This window comes from Podarcis raffonei, chromosome 15 (assembly GCF_027172205.1).
Source record: "Podarcis raffonei isolate rPodRaf1 chromosome 15, rPodRaf1.pri, whole genome shotgun sequence".
NCBI lineage: Eukaryota > Metazoa > Chordata > Lepidosauria > Squamata > Lacertidae > Podarcis > Podarcis raffonei.
Window position 1 is genome coordinate 9960416 of NC_070616.1, and position 19609 is coordinate 9980024.

At 44.9% G+C, this 19609-nt stretch overlaps 1 protein-coding gene across 4 annotated transcripts in view; it reads left to right on the forward strand.

Annotated features, from left to right (window-relative positions):
* CALN1 (calneuron 1) overlaps window positions 1-19609 on the forward strand; it is a 142219-nt gene that overhangs the window by 38013 nt on the left and 84597 nt on the right. Inside the window, exon 1 of one of the 4 annotated variants that reach the window (XM_053366783.1) lies at window positions 6765-7311. The exons of 2 other annotated variants lie outside the window; for them this stretch is intronic. The gene's annotated coding sequence lies outside the window, so the exon portion shown is untranslated. Of the gene's footprint in view, window positions 1-6764; window positions 7312-7365; window positions 7457-19609 lie in introns of those variants that run through there. One more of the 4 variants, XM_053366784.1, reaches the window with a different exon arrangement.

Consider the following 19609-nt stretch of genomic DNA (forward strand, 5'->3'; position numbering starts at 1 on the left):
GTCTCCCACAACCTCAGTGTGTCACCAGCCAGCCCTCACCTGCCTGCCTGCTTGTTCTAGCCAGCAGGGCCAAAGTGAGCTGTCCATGGTTCTGACTTCCTTGACCCCTGTTGAAAAAGGCACCATCATTATTACAGTGGTACCTCGGGTTACAGATGCTTCAGGTTACAAACACTTCAGGTTACAGACTCTGCTAACCCAGAAATATTACCTCGAGTTAAGAACTTTGCTTCAGGATGTGAACAGAAATTGTGCACCGGCGGTGCAGCAGCAGTGGGAGGCCCCATTAGCTAAAGTGGTGCTTCAGGTTAAGAACAGTTTCAGGTTAAGAACGGACCTCTGGAACGAATTAAGTACTTAACCCGAGATACCACTGTATTTATTTAAGGCATTTGTAAACTGCTTAATAATGTGCTTTTCTATTTGGTGCACATAAAAACAATGCAGAAAATGGGACAATAAAGTAACAACAAAGTTATCACTTACTTAAAATGCTTGCTGGAACGAGAGTGTCTTAGTCATACACCTGCTGCTTAGCAAGGAGGGTTTCTGTCTTATTTCAGTTGGGAGGGAGTTCCACAGGCTTAGGCCCAGAACACTGAATGCACAGCTTCTAGCTGTTATGAGTCATGCGTCTGAGACATAGGAGGCCACTAACAGAGACTCTCTGCAAGACCTCAGACAACAGGCAACAAAACTCTCAATGAGCAGCATTCTCATCTGCAACCAGAAGGTTCCCTGTACATTCTTTTCCATAGAGCTAAGTGGGAGAGAGCATTTAGGTGAGTGCAAAGGAGCAGGGATGGGCAATGAATAATTACTGATGCACTGCACAAGACCTTGGCAAGAAAAAAAACACACCACACTATTATGAATGAATGAAATAAATAATTCACTAAAAGAAAATCCACACAGAGAGAAAACCCCAATAGATATGAGATAAGCCAATCAGCAGCTTAGAATGATCATGTGATGCTCACTCAAAACAAGTCCAACCTTGAAACCAAATATGCAATCTATGAGGCATCTTTCCTTAGAAGGATCCATTGTGATTTCCATACGGCATCTGAAGCTAAGACAACTGATGGCATGCCTTATTGTACCTATTATACGTCAGCTTCCATTCCATTTGTTGAAAACCAGTACTTGGCAATATATTCTTTGGAAGAATGCAAAGCCTTAAACCAATGCTTTGGTGTGGTTTGCTTTCTCATTTGTTTATTTCCTATCTAATATCACACCTGCCTAACTTTGGTTGAAATTAGCTTCTGAAATGCTCTTCAGGATTTCACCCCACATTCTGGAGATTCAGATGAGCTGGTCTTGTTACCAAAGCAAATGTGTTCCATTTGGAATTCCCAGTTTTGCATAACTTTTAAATTTCTTAATTTGTTAGCATCTTGGTTTGCAGATCCTTCTGTTTCCTTCCTGACCCATAAGAGGCTCCACTGTAGTTCACAACTGTTACAGAAAATAAAAAAGGAGAATATTAAAACTACTATGAAACTCAACAAAATTAAAACAGACCACAGAGTCAAACATACTATTAAAAGATTTATGATTTTTAAAAAAATGTTTGGATTGCCCATAAAAGCCATCAGTGAAGTCCACACTATCCTTAGGAGAGTTTCACAGCTAAGGTGCTGCCACCAAGAAGTCCCCATCTTCTGTCATCACTTGTCAAGACTTCTTCAGTGTCAGAACACTGAGCAGAATCTTGAGTGATAAATATACAGTATGTTTAGCTTGGATAAGAGACTGAGAGATGATAGCCATCATCTAATATCTTAAGGGCTGTCATGCATGGAAGACGGAATAAGCTTGTTTTTTCGGTAGTCTTTAGAACGAGAGGGGCTGGAAACTGGTGTCAACATACTGATATACAGAGGATATATATCGGTGCACAGAGGTGACTGTTTTACTGTACTGCTTCCTACATGATGGTGTTAAGACATGGAGTGTGCAACATATTAGGATGACTCTTGAGTTGGAGGGCAAGGAGGGCATTCAGAAGAACCACACATTCATGACAGGTAAAGTGCCATCTGTAGAAGGCAACATAAATTGATTTCTGAAGTGCTTTGTGGTTCCTCGGTGATCCAGGTTTCAAAAAAAACCTATGCTGCAAACAAGCATCAGTTGAAAGAGAAAGTAATGCCTTTAAGCTTACCATAATGTCATGGCTCCAGGGTGGGTTGATGGGGGGAAAGAGGAAACCATGAGCCAAGTGGGGGAAGAGGGTATAGGGAAGGCTCCATTGTGACTGACAGGTCAAACCTGCAATCAGAGAGAATAATTTTACCTGGAAACAAAAAACAAAAAAACCCTTTTAATTCGACCCCCCCCCCCAAAAAAAAACCCAACTTGGCAAAATCAGAACTTATGTCTCTAGTTCTGGGATGAGGAGAGCAGGAGGCAGAGCTGCTTCACAACTGACAGGTCTGGCTTGTAATCAGAGGGAATGATTTACCAAGAATCAACCAATCCTAGAGCTTTGGGGACAAAGCAGCTTTGCAAAAGCAGAACATATGTCTCCAAGCTTAAGGACAGGGAGGGGAGAACGCAGAAGCAAAGCTTCATTGTGAGCAACAGGTCAAGCTCAAAATCAGTGGTAGTGATTGTATCCTATTTTGATGTTACATTTGCAGATGTGTTAGGCTGTTTTGGATTCTATGTGAGAAATAACAGGGGGGAAATGATGGTAATGATAGGATTTGCTTTCTGTGTAGTATTAATTGTTCTTCCCACTCAAGAATCAACTTTAATGGTGCCCAGCACAAAATACCCTGGGTCTATCCGCCAGTAATTTGCCAGCGTTTGTTCCTTGTGAGGCTAGTGTGACCGCAAATTTAATATTCTATCAAAACAGGGGAAATGTTATGCAGGGAAAAGCATCGTAATTGTGAAGAGCTGGGAAAGAGACAAAGCAGTCACAGATGGACCCCAAGCCAAACTGGGCAGTCTATGAAATGCCACAAATCAAGGTGGACTGGTTTCTGAAGCTTTGAATCAGGGTGTAGACCAAATCTTGCAGCCGACTCACACCTCTCCCATGCTTATCAAAATCAAACTGTTTCAAAAAGATATGCTGGTTGATCCCACATCTCAAACAATGATTCGGTTTCCAGTAGGCTGCCAGAAAGACATTATGTTCTGTGTGTGTTTTCAAAGAGAAACCAGCTTGACATGTGCCCAACTGGTGTCCTGGAATGTAGCTGTTTTCCTGTGTCTAATCTAGCATTAGACACGGAAAAACAGAAGGAGGGGAGAATAAAGTTTTATTTATCACACTCCCAATTTACATGCATTAATCACCTTGTTTTGATTCCAGCCAGGAGATCATTCCCATTTAGTCAGGCCAGATCCTGGGGATTTTTTTTTAAAAAAATAATTAATCATTATGTGTGTGGTTCTTACACTATCAAATTTATCAATCTCCTGGTGGTAAAATTCTAGTATTTGACTGGATTAGAAGGAACAAACTTTACTTAGCAGTGTAAGAGTTGGGTAGCAGTTGCTGTTACCCAAATGTATACAAAACTGAAACTAGACCGTTCTTCTCAGCTTCTTTTCTCTGCTGGTCTTGCCCAGAACTGATCCTGCCCTCTATCCACCAAGGGAGCACCTCTGCCATGTAGAGAACCATTTCAGACCCTCCAAGTGTCCTGATTTCTTAGGGATAGTCCCAGAAATACAAAAGCCATCCCAGTTTCTGTTTTGATCCTGGAATGTCCCATTTTTCCTTTTTCATCCCCTCCACATCTTGGAGAACAATTAAAAGGTAGGGGTGTGTGTGTGTGTGTGTGTGTGTGTGTGTAGGTGCAAAAACAGAGTCCTCTTTATACTGAAAATGAAATTCCTGCACCAAATGAAGGAAATGGTGATGATGGCATACAAAGCCCTTCCAATAACTTTGAAGGAAAAGGTCACCAATCCACCTTAAATTCTTTAATTGAAATGCTTCGGCAGCCAGCCATTTCTTAGGAAACGCTTGCAGTGTTGATTCCTTTATTGTAAACGGGGCCTTATTTGGAAGTAAGCCCCACTGTATTCAATGGAGCTTACTCGCAGGTTATTGAGTAAAGATTGTGCAGCCTTACACTACAACCTGAAGCATTTTTACTCAGAACTAAGTCCCACTTAGTTCAATAGGATATACTTTCTGGCATGTTCCTGAACATTCTCACAGTTTCCATTAGTATTAGTACCATAGTATCTCGGGTTACAGATGCTTCAGGTTACAGATGCTTCAGGTTACAGACTCCACTAACCCAGAAATAGTACCTCAGATTAAGAACTTTGCTTCAGGATGAGAACAGAAATCGCACGGCGGTGGCGTGGCAGCAGCGGGAGGCCCCATTAGCTAAAGTGGTACCTCAGGTTAAGAACAGTTTCAGGTTAAGAACGGACCTCCAGAACCAATTAAGTTCTTAACCCGAGGTACCACTGTATTAGTATTAGTATTTTAGTATTAGTATTATATACCACCTTTTTCCCTGAGAGGGATGCAAGGCAAATTACAGCTACAATTTTATTTCATTCCCTTTATCTGCTGAAGATGTTGTACATGATCCCTTCCCTCACACATTTTTGCTTTACAACAATCCCGTCAGGTAGTTTTCATGGAGAAGTTTTAATTGGCTCAAGGTGACAGATGTATATGTGTATATGACATCTATGTGTGTGCAGAGAATCAGATGCAGGAGGAGCTTCCTGCTGTAGAATAGAATGCCCCTATTTTCATCTGAGAAATGTTGGACAGCATGCCATTTCTAAATCACTTTAGTTCCTAGTCACATTGCAGGAATAAGTTATTGAGCCAAAAGTGTTGTCTGAAAGCAAATTATGCAGCAAGCTTGATGAAACTAAGTGGGTCTGGGCCTAATCACAAGCTGTAGTGGAGCAGCATTTTCAGGAATATTCCTGGCTGGGTGGAACAGTCATTTGCAGTCTAGTGATGGGAAGCTTACTGTGACAAGTAATGACAGTGGTAGCTGTTTATTTTTTAAATTATTATTTAACTACCAGCTGCATTGTTCAATGAAGTGAGAGTAACCCAGAGGGTGCCATTCCTCTGAATGTCAAATGAGCTTCCACTTCCCCTCTCTCATACCTGGTGCTAAACTGGTGCCAGACATGGAGTCCTCTAAGGATGAACCAGACACCCCACAGATCGAAGATCCTCAGAAGCAGGTAGGGTCTCTGACAGACAGTACTGAGAATCCCCTTCAGGGCCCTTCTGGTGGGAGACCTGCTGGAGAACCTGTGAAGCTATCGAAGGATGAGGTGGAGCCATCTCTCAGCACTGGAGAACATGGGCACCAAAAAGTCTGGACCTAGACCAAAGAGCAATGAGGTACAGACGTTTTGGTGCCCATGTTCTCCAATGCTGAGAGATCAAAGAGTTAGCTCATGAGTAAGGGGTCTACATCTGCACTCAGTGGTTAGGAAAGGTTCCTTGCCTGAAACCTTGGAAAGCCACAGCCAATCAGTGTGAACAATGCTGAGTTACATGAACCAATGGTCTCCCTCGGTGTAAGTCAGCTTTCTATGTTTCTAAGCATGTGATGCAAAGTATTTTAGTTGTGAGACTCTGTCCAATGAGCCTGGACAGTTGCAGTTGTATCTCCAGTCTTGATTACAACAGCCTGTGAAGTCAATGAAGTCATTATAGACATTCATAGATTTGCACTGTATGCCATTTGTTTAATTGTTTGTTCTGCATTGTGTTTCAAGAATAGAAATGAGCTTGGCTGGAATATTCCCCAGAAGGAGCGGTACAAATAAGAACAAAAATAATAATACCATGGTTCAACGGGGAAGATGTTGGATCTTGGAATATACGTTGCCTTTAGATGACTTCTTTACTGAGAATGGTCCCAATTTGTTTGTGGGGAGGTTAGATGCACCAAGCAAGAAGTATCACACACTTTCCCCCATCACTTTCCGTCTTGCAAAAAGTCGGACTGGTTTTTGGAAGGTGGAAGAGCAACCAGCTTTAATTGCATGACTTGGGTTTCCCAAGAGGTGATTGAACCACACCGCAACATAGCAATGGTCTGGAAGCACCCAGTGACTGATAGAAATCAGATTGCAACTACTAATCTCCTTGTTGGTGTATGTGTGTGTTTTCAAATCCTTTGGAATGCGGGCAGCTGCCTTGGAGAAAGTCAGACCATCTGTCTACCTAGCACAGTATCACCTACACTGACTGGCTGCACAGGGTATCAGGAAGAGAGTCTCTCCCAACCCCACCTGGAGACACCAGGGGTCAAACATGAGACCTTCCGCATGCAAAGTAGATACTCTACTCATTGAGCTGCAGCCTTTCCCTAGAAGGATTTGTGGTCTGACTTGTCAGTACTAATGCAGCGGACAATTGAGCGTTTCCAATTGAGCGTTTGCCCCATATACAGGGTCTCAATATACCTCAATAGCAACGCCTCTGGGTATCATATTGTTAGGTCTTTGAATCATAACATACAAAGCACAGAGGACATTCTCAGTCTTACCTGGAGATGCGGGGAGGGGAGGGCCGGATCTGCCACCTTCTGCATGCAAAGCAGATGCCCTACCACTGAGCTACGACCCTCCCCTCCTTTTTCGCATTTCCGAAGAGGTTATTGGGGGGGGGGATCTACAGACAAGGTTGGTGATTGATGCCTGGTAAGGAACGGGTTACTGTGAGACCCCGGCGTCCAGGCACCACGAGGACGAGCCGTCTGCTTTTTTTCCTCCTCTTCTCGTGCTGGAGTTTTAGCGTGGGCGAGACGAGGCAGGAGGAGCTGGAAAGCGCGCACGCCGGGGGTGGGTGGGCTGTTTAGAACAGGATTTCTTTCCCCCTTTCCAGGCTTCCACGGAAAGGAGCTTGTGCTGGGTGGCTGAGCTGCCGTTGGGCAAAGGTGCGTCGCCGCTCCCCCCCCCCATCCCCACGGAAGCGGGTGGGGCCGGCGTCTGCCATGGCCACCTGCTGGGTAGATTTGTCCCGGAGCGCAGCGCGTTTGGGATCGGCCGGGCACCTGTGGGGACCAGCTGGGCGCACCTGAGCTGCAGCGAGCTGTGCGCCCCCTCCCTCCCTCCCCTGCTGCTGTCCCTCGAAAAAGGGAGGTTTTATGCGGAGGTTGCCGGAGACCCCCTGGGGGGCCGGCGCGGGTTCTCTTTCTTTCTCTCCCTCGGGTGAGAGATCTGGGGCGGCGGAGAAAAGAAGGCAAGGAGAGACGCGGAGAAAGAGGGGGAAGCACGACGGAAGGGAGGACTGAGGAGGCGGCGGGATCCAGACCTGTAGGAGCAGCAGAGCCGCCTGCCTGGAAGGTAAGACCCAACCGCCCCCGCCCTGCTTTTCCTCCTCGGCGCACCGCCGCCGCCTGTGCGCGCAAGGCTCCTTCTCCAAACGTGCCCAAGAGAGCGCAGCGCACGGCGATGCTTTTCGCTCGGGCACGCGAGGACCGCGGTGCAGGTGAGCGAGCAGGTTGGCTTCGGGGGCTCGCGACGGCTCTAGGCAGCAGCTGCTGCTGTAGCTGCTTCTGAAGGACAGGCGAGGGTGGGAGAGATCCTGACGAGGAGAGACCTGTTAGCAAGCAAAAGGCACTGGAGAGGGTGGCGGAGGAGCGATAGAGTTGATCCGGCTTGGGTCTGCTGTGTCGGTGGCCGCTGACATTCTTCCCCTCCAGGGCTGGGTGTGAGCGGCGTCCTCGGAAGCAGAGTGAGAGCTGTTCTGTGGGTTTTGGTTACCGTGTGTGGTGTGGAAGATGCTTACATAAAATCAGGATGAGCAAGGAAGCCACAGCAAGCTGCTGGTTCTTCTGAAGGGGCCACAAGATTATCATAATAATAAAAAATCTGGAATGTGATTCCTTTTCAGTGCCCCCGGGTTATTTCCCATGTTGGTCCTACTCGGAGTAGACCATCTTGAAATGAATGGACCTAAGTTTGCCATGCCTGTTGAGTTCAATGGGTCTCCTCTGAGTAGGGAGGGAGCCCCCTTCTCTTTAGTGTGGCTTGAGCTTTGGGTTTAAGAGAAGGCTCTCTTCCAGAATTGGCATTCATCTTCTAGCGTTGGGAGGTTTTGCTCTTCAGGGAAAGGCTTAGGTGTCACATGAAAAATGTACCCCTCGGATTTATACCTTGGAAAGAGATTATTGTTCTTAAAACTGTGTCCTGGGTATAAGATGCTAGCAGAGGAATGAGGGACAGTAGTCACAGGAAGGGTTCATTTCTTATTTGGGAAGGGTGAGAGTGGTTGTATGTGGAAAGTGGTCTCCTCTACCCTCATGTACTCCTGCCTTTGTAGTCCTCTGTCTCTCTCTTCTATGTTTAGTTAATAAAAACATAATTGCTTAGGGCCTTGGCTCTGTGGTAGATCACCTGTTTTGCTTGCAGAAAGGTCCACGCTCATCCCCAGCCGGTTCCAGCTAGGGCTGGGACAGGAGAGCCATTGCCAGTCAGACTAAACAGATGGACCCACAACAAGCTAGATGGACCCAACTCAGTAGAAAGCAGGTTCTTATGTTCCTCACACACCAACATGTTTTCCCTGGGCAACCAGCTGCGGAGAACATCGGGTGGACCATAAGGAAAACAACAACAACAACAACATCTCAGTGTTGTCCTTTCTCTCACTCACTACCGCCCCTTCCATCCCTCTCAAATTTCCCTCCTTGTCCAAGATGCACAGATTCTGCAGGACTGCAGGAGAGCTGAGGCTTCTCTCATAATGGAAAACTCGCTTGACTAGGGCTGAGCGCCCTGGGAAAGATGGTTGGGTTCCAAAAATAACTACGAAGTTGCTAAGCATCAGGTTGTTCCATTCAGGAGAAAACTGGGGCGGGGGGTAAAGTGTGTAGTGTGAGAATAGGCAGGAAAGGTGGAATATTAAGTAATCAACAGGATGTCAGGCTGCATGTCAATTTATGTATGTGTTTAAAGCTGGACGGGCCTTAATTTGTGCATAATGCAAAGACCCAAGAGAACATTACACAGAGACTTTGTTATTAGGTATACCAAGGCTCTTGGACAGGGCAGACTCAATTTAAAATGAGCATTGGAAGGTCAGCTGCATTTATACAGGCAAGTCAGTCTACTAATCCTTCTAGATTAGGGAAGGGTTGTAGCTCAATGGAAGAACATCTTCCTTCTACGTGGGGGGGGAAACATGTGCTCTATCTCTGAGCAATGGTTCAAGACCTGTTGCAGGTTTGCTTCTTGGTTTCATTTCTCTTCCTTATGGCAAATAGGTTTAATTCATGGCTCTCTGTACACAGCAGAAATACAGTTCAGGAAGCAAGCTGTTTTGGCAGGCTGGCAAACCACAGGGCTTTCTCAAAGGTCCCAGGCTTCCTACCTGTCAGAGACAGCAATGTGTCTGAATATGATTTGCTGGAAGCCACAGGATGGGGAGAACATTGTTGGGGCACATGTCATGCTTGTGGGCTTCCCAAAGGCATCTGTTTGCCCACTGTGAGAACAGGATGGGTCTTTGGCCTGATCCAGCAAGACTCTTCTTGTGCTCTCAAGTCAAATCCTGGGATTGCAGATCCTTGTACCCATAGACAGTGAGGGCGTTCTGCATGCAGAGCATGCTCTCTATTCAGAGAATTCATGTTTTGCACACGGACGTGCCTGCAGCTTTTTGCACAAATGGCATTTCTGCCCAAGATGCAGGAATATCAAATACCTACTCATTTTATAGGAAGTTTAGGAGCAATGGTACATATGCAAAGGGGTGGGGAGGCAATGCAAATAGCTTCTCCGCTTGGGAGCTAGAAGTAAAATATTCAGAGTCACCCCTTAAATTAGAGAAATGGACAAATTAGAGAAGTTTATTAATGCTTTAGTCTCAATCTAGCACCTTTTTTTGGCGTAGGCACTCAAAGTGTTATCTTTGCAACCTTGTTATCCTGAAATGCTGAGTATAAGTTTGATTGGACAGTCACACTTTTCCATCTCGTTGTGTTTACTTGGGAGTTAATCCCACTGAGTTGAGTGGGGATTAATTCAGGTGAGCCTGAACATCACTGGTCTTCAACAGGTTGGTTGGGAGCCACTAGTGGGCTGAAGCTTGATCCAAGGTTGATCGCCATAGGAACACAACCATCATCCAAAAATATGGTGAAAGGTTAAGAAATGGGTCCGGTTTGCAAATACCTGTTTGGGTTAAAAGTTGATCCTGGGTCCGAAAAGGTTGAAGATACCTGGTGTATAGAATTGCAGCCCTAAAGGTTGTTTCAAAAGGTGTTGCTTCAAAATAAATGCCTAAAAAAATACACAAGTTGCAAATTCATCACTGTCAATTATGTCTGGGCTGTTAGTTTACTTAGTAGTAAGTTCAGGGGGTGATTTTTATTTTATTGAGATGGCAGAGTATGAGGAGGGGCAGTTTTAACCATTTCTTTGTATATGTACTCCGCAAAAATGGTCCACTTCTATAGAAAAAGAAAAAGCTCCTACTGGCTTCTATTCGCAATCCTAATAATTCATTGCAGTGTGTGTATGCTTTTCATGGAGATTGCTGTCAGAAAGAAGAGCTCTCTCTCTCTCTCTCTCTCTCTCACACACACACACACATTTATTTACTTACTAGATATTAAATACACATAACACCCTAATGTGATTGGCAGCAATGCACTTAACATCAATAGGCACCCAAGTACTTGCAAGACCACCTCCCCCAATATCAGCTACCTGAGACCCTATGATTGACAGGTGAGTCCTTGTTGATAGTGCCACCTCTGGGGGCTACCCGCTTGGTGCTGGCCTGTGACAGGGCCTTTCTGGTGGTGGTTCCCCATTTGTTCAGTATCCTCTTTGGTGGGGGGGTGTCCCTCATTGTTGACCTTTGAGAGGAATTTGATAGATAAAATGTATTGTTCCTGGCAACCCTGAAATCACTGGTTGAGAGAATGTTTTTTAACTGGTTTTAGAATGCGTTAAAAAAAATGCTTTTTTATTGTTGATGTGTCTACTGCCTTGAGCCCCTTTGGGATGAAGTGTGGGATAATGATAGATGATAGAATTCTAGTTAGAGACCCTTAGTTGAGAGGAACACTCTGAATTTTTTCTTTTCCGTCCACTCCCAGAGTTGACCGGTGTAATCCCACAAGATTTTAACCTACTACCCCAAAACTGCATGCTCTGCCACTGAATTCAGAATCAATTCACATTTTTGCATCTTGGGTGTTCATGATGACCCACTTAAACTTGGGGAGCTGGCGTGATGCTGGGTGGGTGAGCTCTGAATAGGAAAATTCAGGTCAAATTATTCTACCTCCATAAACTTCACTTGGAGGCCACAGATAAGCCTTGGCTACATTGAGGAGAGAGTGATGCTGACCTAACTTGCTGGGTTGTTTTAAGGATTGCAGCAAGATAATGTGTATGCTTCAAGCATTCTGAGAAACTACCTGAATGTCAAGTATGAATGTCAAGTCCTAATTATTATTGCACCATCTCCAGCCTTTGCCGTGTGCTCCCATTTTGCTTTTGCTTCTCTACCTTAGGTAATGGATACTAGGGATCATTGTAGTCTTTGTTGAATTAACAATGCAAATCCTGAGCTATTTCATGGTTTAATAGTTTTCCTAAAGAATATATGTTTGCTAGGCTGTATGTTTGTCTTGAGAACATTGCTCTTCTCTGGAACAGCCTTCTTTGCATCACAGTGTTCCAATGAACAGATGCTATTAACACCTCCCAGTTCTTCCAGGAACCAGCTCCAGTCATGTACCCAGCCACATATCAACGTACTGTCACTGTGTCTTCCCACAGCACTTTGGAATTTTCAAAATGTTTTACCATCTAGATGTTTCCAGAACTCACAGTAGGGCAACATCTTTGTTAAAGGTAAAGGTAAAGGGACCACTGACCATTAGGTCCAGTCGTGGCCGACTCTGGGGTTGCGGCGCTCATCTCGCTTTATTGGCCGAGGGAGCCAGCATGAATAAGCCACTTCTGGCGGACCAGAGCAGTGCACGGAAACGCCGTTTACCTTCCCACCAGAATGGTACCTATTTATCTGCTTGCACTTTGACATGCTTTCGAACTGCTAGTTTGGCAGGAGCAGGGACCGAGCAATGGGAGCTCACCCCGTCACAGGGATTCGAACTGCCAACCTTCTGATCGGCAAGTCCTAGGCTCTGTGGTTTAACCCAAAGTGCCACCCGTGTCCCAACATGTTTGATAGAACCAGCCAAAAAAAGTCACAAGCTTTCAAGTTCTCCAACACTCTTCATTGTCAAGCCTTTTCCCATTTCTGGATAAAAGCCTGTTCACTCTGTTGTGACTCTTGAGTTGTCTTTGTGGTTTTATTCTTCTTTTAGGCCAAGGTTTCCCAACTTTGGATCTCTGGTTGCTTTTTTGGACCACAACTCCCATGATCCCTAGCTAGTAGAATTAGTGGTTAGGGATGATGGGAGTTGTAGTCCCAAAACAGTCAAAGATCAAAGTTTCGGAAACATTGTTCTAGGCCAACACCTGTCATTTATGTCAGGGGCAGGAACCTGTAGTCCACTATATGTTGTTGGACTCCTTCAACCACAGACAGCATGACTGATTCTTGGGGATGGTGGTATTGTAGACCAACAGAACCTAGAGGACCATAGGTTTCCCATCTCTGATCTATGTGATGATTGCAGAGAAGACAATCTTTTGAGGCAATGCAATTGTTCCACTGTACAGATCTGAGACCAGAAAGGACTGGTGTTCCCAAAGGGTTGCCGTTCTGCGTAGAGCATCTGCTTTATATGCAGAAGGTCTCAGCTTCAATCCCAAACATCTGCAGGTAAGGTTGGTAGAGAATCCTGCCTGAAATCCTGGAGAGATGCTGCAAGTTAGTGTTGACATTACTGAGCTAGACAGAGCATTGGTTTCACTGATTATAAGACATCTTCCTATGTTCCTAAGCCTTATAGTAAGTCTACAACAGAGGTGGGGCTTGAACTCAGAGCTCCCTGACCCATTTATTCTGGTGTCTGCTGCAATTTGTTTGCCCTGTAGGGTTCCTTATGCAACTATTTTTATCTAAACTCATAGGCCATATTTTTATTTCCGTCTTCCTCCAGGGAACTCATGACAATGTACATGATTCTTCCACCCACCCAGTCTCATTTTTTTAATTTATTAAAAATATTTGTATATTGCAATTTGGTTAAGAAAAAAAGAATAGCAATTATAGTGCAATAAAAGTCTTACGGATCACCAGTTAACTATTATGGACAATGTTTCTTTTCTTAATTGTTTGCATAGCCTGAAAAGTTTTCAGCAAATGTTTGAAGGTTATCATGGAAGGCGTTTGCTGAATCTCTACTGGAAGAGCACTTCACAGGAGCAGGCCACTAGCCCTGAAGACTTGATTTGGATGAAAAATAAGCCTCACCAACTCCAGCGACAACCAGCAGTGCCCTTGCTGATGCTCTCAATGATCAAGCTGGGGTATAAGGGTTCAGGTAGTCCCAGAGGGACCCTGGACCTAAGTTGCTTAGAGCTTTGTAAATTAATTCAAGAACCTGGTTCAGTAGTAGATGGGCTACCAGTGCAGTTGTTTTATCCATGGTGTCACATGCTGGCAGCCATCCAGGTGGGTAGCTCAGTTGGTTAGAGCATGGTGCTGATAACGCCAAGGTCACAGGTTTGATCCCGTATGCATATTCCTGCATAACAGGCATTTGGACTTGATGATCCTCAGAGTCCCTTCCAATGCTATGATTTTATGTGCTCCCATCTGTTATCTCATCACTGCATTATGCACCAGCTAGAGCTTTGGACCAGACCCAAGGGCAGCCCCACATGGTGCAATTCTTACAACAGTCCTGGGAGGTAGTTAATTCTGAAAGACAGTGACTAGTCCAAAGTCTGACCTGGTATAAGAAAGGATTCCTCTTTGTCCATGAGGCTCAGTATGGGACTCAGGCAGAGGTTTCCCCTTCACTGATGATCTTATTGTTTTAACTGGAGAGATGCCAGAGGGTTGAACCTCAGACCTTCAGCCTGTACAGTCTGGGATCTATTTATTGTTTTATTACCACCACCCCTTCACCACACAGAACTATAGTCCCATATGGAATCACAGAATTGTAGACTTGGAAGGCACCCAGAGGGTAATTGAGTCTGTTCCCCTGCAATGAAGGAACCTCAGAGCCAGTGTGGTGTAGTGGTTAAGAGCGGTAGACTTGTAATCTGGTGAACCGGGTTCGTGTCTCCGCTCCTCCACATGCAGCTGCTGGGTGACCTTGGGCCAGTCACACTTCTCTGAAGTCTCTCAGCCTCACTCACCTCACAGAGTGTTTGTTGTGGGGGAGGAAGGGAAAGGAGAATGTTAGCCGCTTTGAGACTCCTTCGGGTAGTGATAAAGTGGGATATCCAATCCAAACTCTCTTCTTCTTCTTCTCAACTAAATCACGCATGACAGATGGCAATCTAACCTCTGCTTAAAATCATCCAAGGAAGGAGAGTCCACCACCTTCTGAGGGAGTCTGTTCCACTTACCATCCGAAAGTACTTCCTAATGTTGGGGTCCTACCCTCCAGAGCAACAGATATAGTTACCATATGTATGCTGTTGACATATGTCAATCTCCCCCCCCCCCAAAAAAAGTGCCTAATCCTGAGATCATCAGCATGGCACCCATGGGTGCAATGAAAGCCTTGATCACTGTCTCCATCAAGAGATGGTCAGAGCAGTGACTTTCCTTATCCTTTAAATCCTACATAGAGCTGAAGGAGGAAGTTGGAAGAGCTTTTGTTTCTAAGTACTTTCCAATGTTCAGATCAGCAGCTGAACAGAAAGGGGAGAGATCTGGGTGGCAGAGAGACAAAAAGAGTGTCTGATGGAGGGGAGGCAGGAGGGGGGGAAGTGGGGTGCTAGGGAACGTAGGGGAAGAGAGTGTGGCATGCCAGGGAGAAGTCTGGCGTGTACATGCAGGCACAAGTCTGATCCAGTAAAACAGATCCTCTTGAAATTGCATAGTATTATACCCCAGTCAGTTGACTTTGATCATCTCAAGCAGCCCTCCTGACTGTCCCACAGCTTTTTAGTGTAGTGGCACCAGCACTTTGGAGCTGGCGCAGTCCCCAGTGAAATTGGGCAGGCACCCACAAGTCTGATATTTTGCTGCCTGCACACAATGAGTTTCGCCACTCATTTCCAGAGATTTAATTTGATTCGTTGTTAGTCATTTGTTCTGTACTTTATGTTTTTATAATTTTATGATGTCTTAATGGTTTTAATGATCTATATATTGAATGAGCTGGAAGTTTATAAAATGATGATGATAATGATGATTATACTGGGTTAGAGGGATGAATGGTTTAGCCCAGAGGTTTTCAGCCTTTTTGAGTCCACAGCTCCCTTAACCAACTACTGTACATTCTTTCTGTGGCAACCCTGTAGGGCTCAGGAGCCCAGTTATGTCAGCCCTTGCCTGCAAAGCTGGCAGTCTCTCACCCTTTTCCAAACACCCTCCTTTGTGGAGTATTCCCTCGGCCTCCTCTCCTCTCCCCTCTCCTTGGGAGTCCTCTGGGCAGCTGCCGCCGCCACCCCTGGTCTCTGAACTGCGCCCCCTTGCTCCAAAGAGAGGGGCCTCCCAGAGGCACCATTCATCTGGGGAGCTTACAGCCAGGATTGCTGCAGTAAACAGTTGTGCAAGCCTTTGGGAGGCAGAGACGTGAGAGGTCATCAGAGGAGGGAGAGAAAGAAAGAAAGAAAGAAAGAAAGAAAGAGGGACAGAGGCCAGTGCTGTCCACGGCACTCCTGACCATCATTTAAGGCACCCCAGGGTGCCACGGCACACTGGTTGAAAACCACTGGTTTAGCTTAATTCAGGCTTCCTCAGACTCAGCCCTCCAGGTGTTTTGAGACTACAATTCCCATCATCCCTGACCACTGGTCCTGCTATCATGGGAGCTGTGGGCCAAAAACTTTTGAAGGGCTGAGTTTGAGGAAGCCTGGCCTAATTGGTAAGATGAGCATTCTCTGTTAAAAAGATCAGTGCTGCTGGATCACATGGAATCCATTTAGTCCAGTATCCTGTGCTTGGCAGTGGACAGCCAGAGAGGCCTATAAGAATGGCATGAACACAAACTGCCCCCTCTGTCAATAGCATTTAGGATGAGTCCACACCTGTGTGCATGTGTTTGTATTTATATTTCTACCCTACCTTTCCTCCAAAGACCTTCGTTATTCCCACAGCAGCTTGAGACAGACTGAGCTCAAATATGACCAGTCCTAAGGTCCTATGACCCACTTCTCTCACATCCTAGTCAGACAATGTGGTGAGACCCAGGCAGTTGCCTCTCAGGATAGCATTGGGTTATGCTGGGCCTAAGTGGTTCATCAGGGGTAGGCTTTGGGAAATTGGGACTGTTCCTGGTATTGAAGGAGCTAACTAGAGCACATGAGTCTATGAGCTGCCAGCCTGACAAAGGGCAATGCGTGCAAAAGAAAGAGGGGGGTTTGCCCTGCCGGACTTAAAACTGTACTATGAAGCAGCAGCTTTCTGCTGGCTGAAAGATTGGCTACTTCTGGAGAACACAGACATTTTGGACTTAGAAGGGTTCAATAAAGACTCTCCTCCCTGGAAGAGAGGGGAGTGGTTGTGGGCGGGAGCCCGAGCTCCGCCCCTGCCCGGGGGCCTTAGCCCCCGCCCCTCCTCACCTGGCTGGTGCCCACGCCCACCGGAGGCAGCCAACCAGGTGTCTCCGGGGGGCGTGTTTAGCAGCTTAATGCTGCGGCTCCAGCTCCGCCTCCTCCTCAGTCGTCGTCGTCCCGCAGCGAGTCATCAGCTAGCAGAGAAGAGCCATGAGATTTGGAGTCGGGGGGGGGGTCTGGTTCCTTGCATGCCTTTTAACTTTAAGAGGCTTGCATGCGCTCATTGCTTTACTGCTTTTAAAAACCCAGGCATCCAGGTTTGCCTTGCTGTGTTCTCTTTTCCGTGTAAAAACCTACATTTAACCTTCTATTTCCCCCCACTCCTGGTGCTTGATTTGTTTGTGCCCAGCACGTGCCCCCAGCGAGGTCTGAGTGTGAGTGTGGCTCCATCTTTCTTTCTCCCTCGTCTCCTCACTTTCCTTCCATTTTGGCCAGGATGCTTGTATGTTTTCCCCTCTATTGCCCTTGCCTGTCCAATTGCATGGCTGGTCTGGGTGACTGAGTGGGTTTGCCTTACATTTAATTTGTTGGCCAGGGTGCTTATGTGTTTTTCCCCTCCATTGTCCTTGAGAGCCTGTATGGGACAGCTAAATATTTCTGCATTGCTTGGGTTGGACTAGATGATCCTCAGGGCTCCTCTCCAATTTTAAGTCGTGTGTGTGTGTTTGCAGCGTGTGTTTGTGCCTGCCGTTTATTGATTATTACTCTTCTAGCGTGGGTTTAATTTACCCTGCCATCCCTTCCATTGGTACCACTTAAATCGGGAGCCCACTGTAAAATTTAAAGGCTGCTGGGGCTTGGAATACATTGTGCACTTAAACCTCACCCCTCTTGGTTTCTCTAAGCCACCCCTCTAAGCCATCGCTTGATGTTTGGGGGAAGAAATAAGGCAGGGCTTGGGGTGGACAATTCAGGGTTTATGATCAGGAAACCATTCCTCAGCACTGCATGTTTATACGTTTAGAACCTTTGAAGGTGTGCCTTTGCCTGGTTCTTGTCATTGGCTGCATTTGCCAGTACAGGCTCCCTAAAGAAAACTGCTTTTAAACAACAACAACAAAAAAGGTTTTGGCTTATAGTACCTTACTAAAAAGTCCAGGTTAACTCACGGTTTATATTTCCACTTCATTTTGGCTCACTGTAAAGGACAGCTATTTTCCTTTTCTTCAAACTTTTTCCTTCATTTTACTCCCTCCTTACTGCTGGCTGAAAGATTGGCTACTTCTGGAGAACACAGACATTTTGGACTTAGAAGGGTTCAATAATAGGTTTGGTTGGCATGCATATATATGGTATGACAAGGTAAAAACACACAAAGGTTTCAAAAACCATATTGTTAGGAAAGCATTATACAATGTTTGGATTCGTTATAAAGATCTGTTGGAAAATAAAACCCCTAGGTGGTTGTCACCAATGGAGGCTAAGGAAGTCAAAAAACTTAACATGGAATCTAAATGGCCAAAATATTGGGAAATTATAGAACAAGAAGGAGGTAATGTGAAGTTACAAAGCTATGAGAAACTGAAGTCTAAAGTAAGAGATTGGCTTCATTACTACCAGATAAATGAAGTATTTAAACAGGACAGGAAAATTGGCTTTCAGGTGGAAAAGTCAAAGTTAGAAACAGAATTGTTAGAACCCAATACTAAGAATTTGTCTAGAATGTACAATTTGCTGCTGAAATGGAATACACAGGATGAAATGGTTAAATCAGCTATGATTAAATGGGCGCAGGACATTGGTCATGACATTATGTTTGATGACTGGGAACAGTTATGGACCACCGGTATAAAATTTACGGCATGTAATGCCTTAAGAGAGAATATTATGAAAATGATCTATAGGTGGTACATGACTCCAGTCAAGCTTGCAAAAATCTATCATGTGCCCAATAACAAATGCTGGAAATGTAATGAAACTGAAGGTACTTTCTATCACCTTTGGTGGACGTGCCCAAGGATTAAGGTCTTCTGGGAAACGATATATAATGAAATTAAGAAGGTGCTTAAGTGTACCTTTCATAAAAAACCAGAGGCTTTTCTCCTGGGCATGGTAGGCCAATTGGTGTCAAAGAAAGATAGGATGTTCTTTATGTATGCTACAACAGCAGCAAGAGTGTTACTAGCAAAGTATTGGAAGACACAAGAACTACCCACACTGGAAGAGTGGCAGACGAAGGTGATTGACTATATGGGACTGGCAGAGATGACGAGCAGAATCCGTGACCAAGGGAAAGAGACGGTGGAAGAAGACTGGAAGAAATTTAAACTTTATCTTAAAAACTCCTGTAAAATTATTGAGTGTTAAAATGTCATGGGTAAAGCATAGCAGATTTGCAGCGATAAATGATTGAACAAGAGGAAAGAAAAGGGTCAAAGAAAGGAATTAATAAGTAATTCAGACCAGGGGTTGCTGAAAAATTTAAAACAGGGATGCAGAAAAGGGAGGCATGGGGAAGTCGCTGAAATTGGGTATATGAAATTTTTTTTGAAACTATACATGTTTATATGTTTGTTTGTTAGTGTTTGTTGTTTGTATTGTCTTATATTATATGTGGAAAACTAATAAAAATTTTATATAAAAAAAAAAAAAGACAAAGGGCAATGTGAATTTTAGCAAGCGATCGGCAAATCAATTTCGGTTTTCCCATTTTGTTCCAAGTCCTAAGTCAGTTCTCCACATTTCCACATGAGGCTGTGATTAAAAAATATAAATCAAGCCCGCATGAAAATTCACCAGCACCTTTCTGGAACTTTCTCCTAACATACACACCTTTGCACACATTTCTTTTTTTGCAGTGTACTTTCTCCTAATATCATAATGCATTTCTGTAAGCTGGATTCATTAATATATGCACTTGTATGCACGCTTAACCCCATGCATATTCGATTTCATATACATCACTTGGCAAAATGTGCAGAAGTGTGGATTTTGAAGGATGGTTGTTTTTCTGTTTCAAATTATCTGGGTC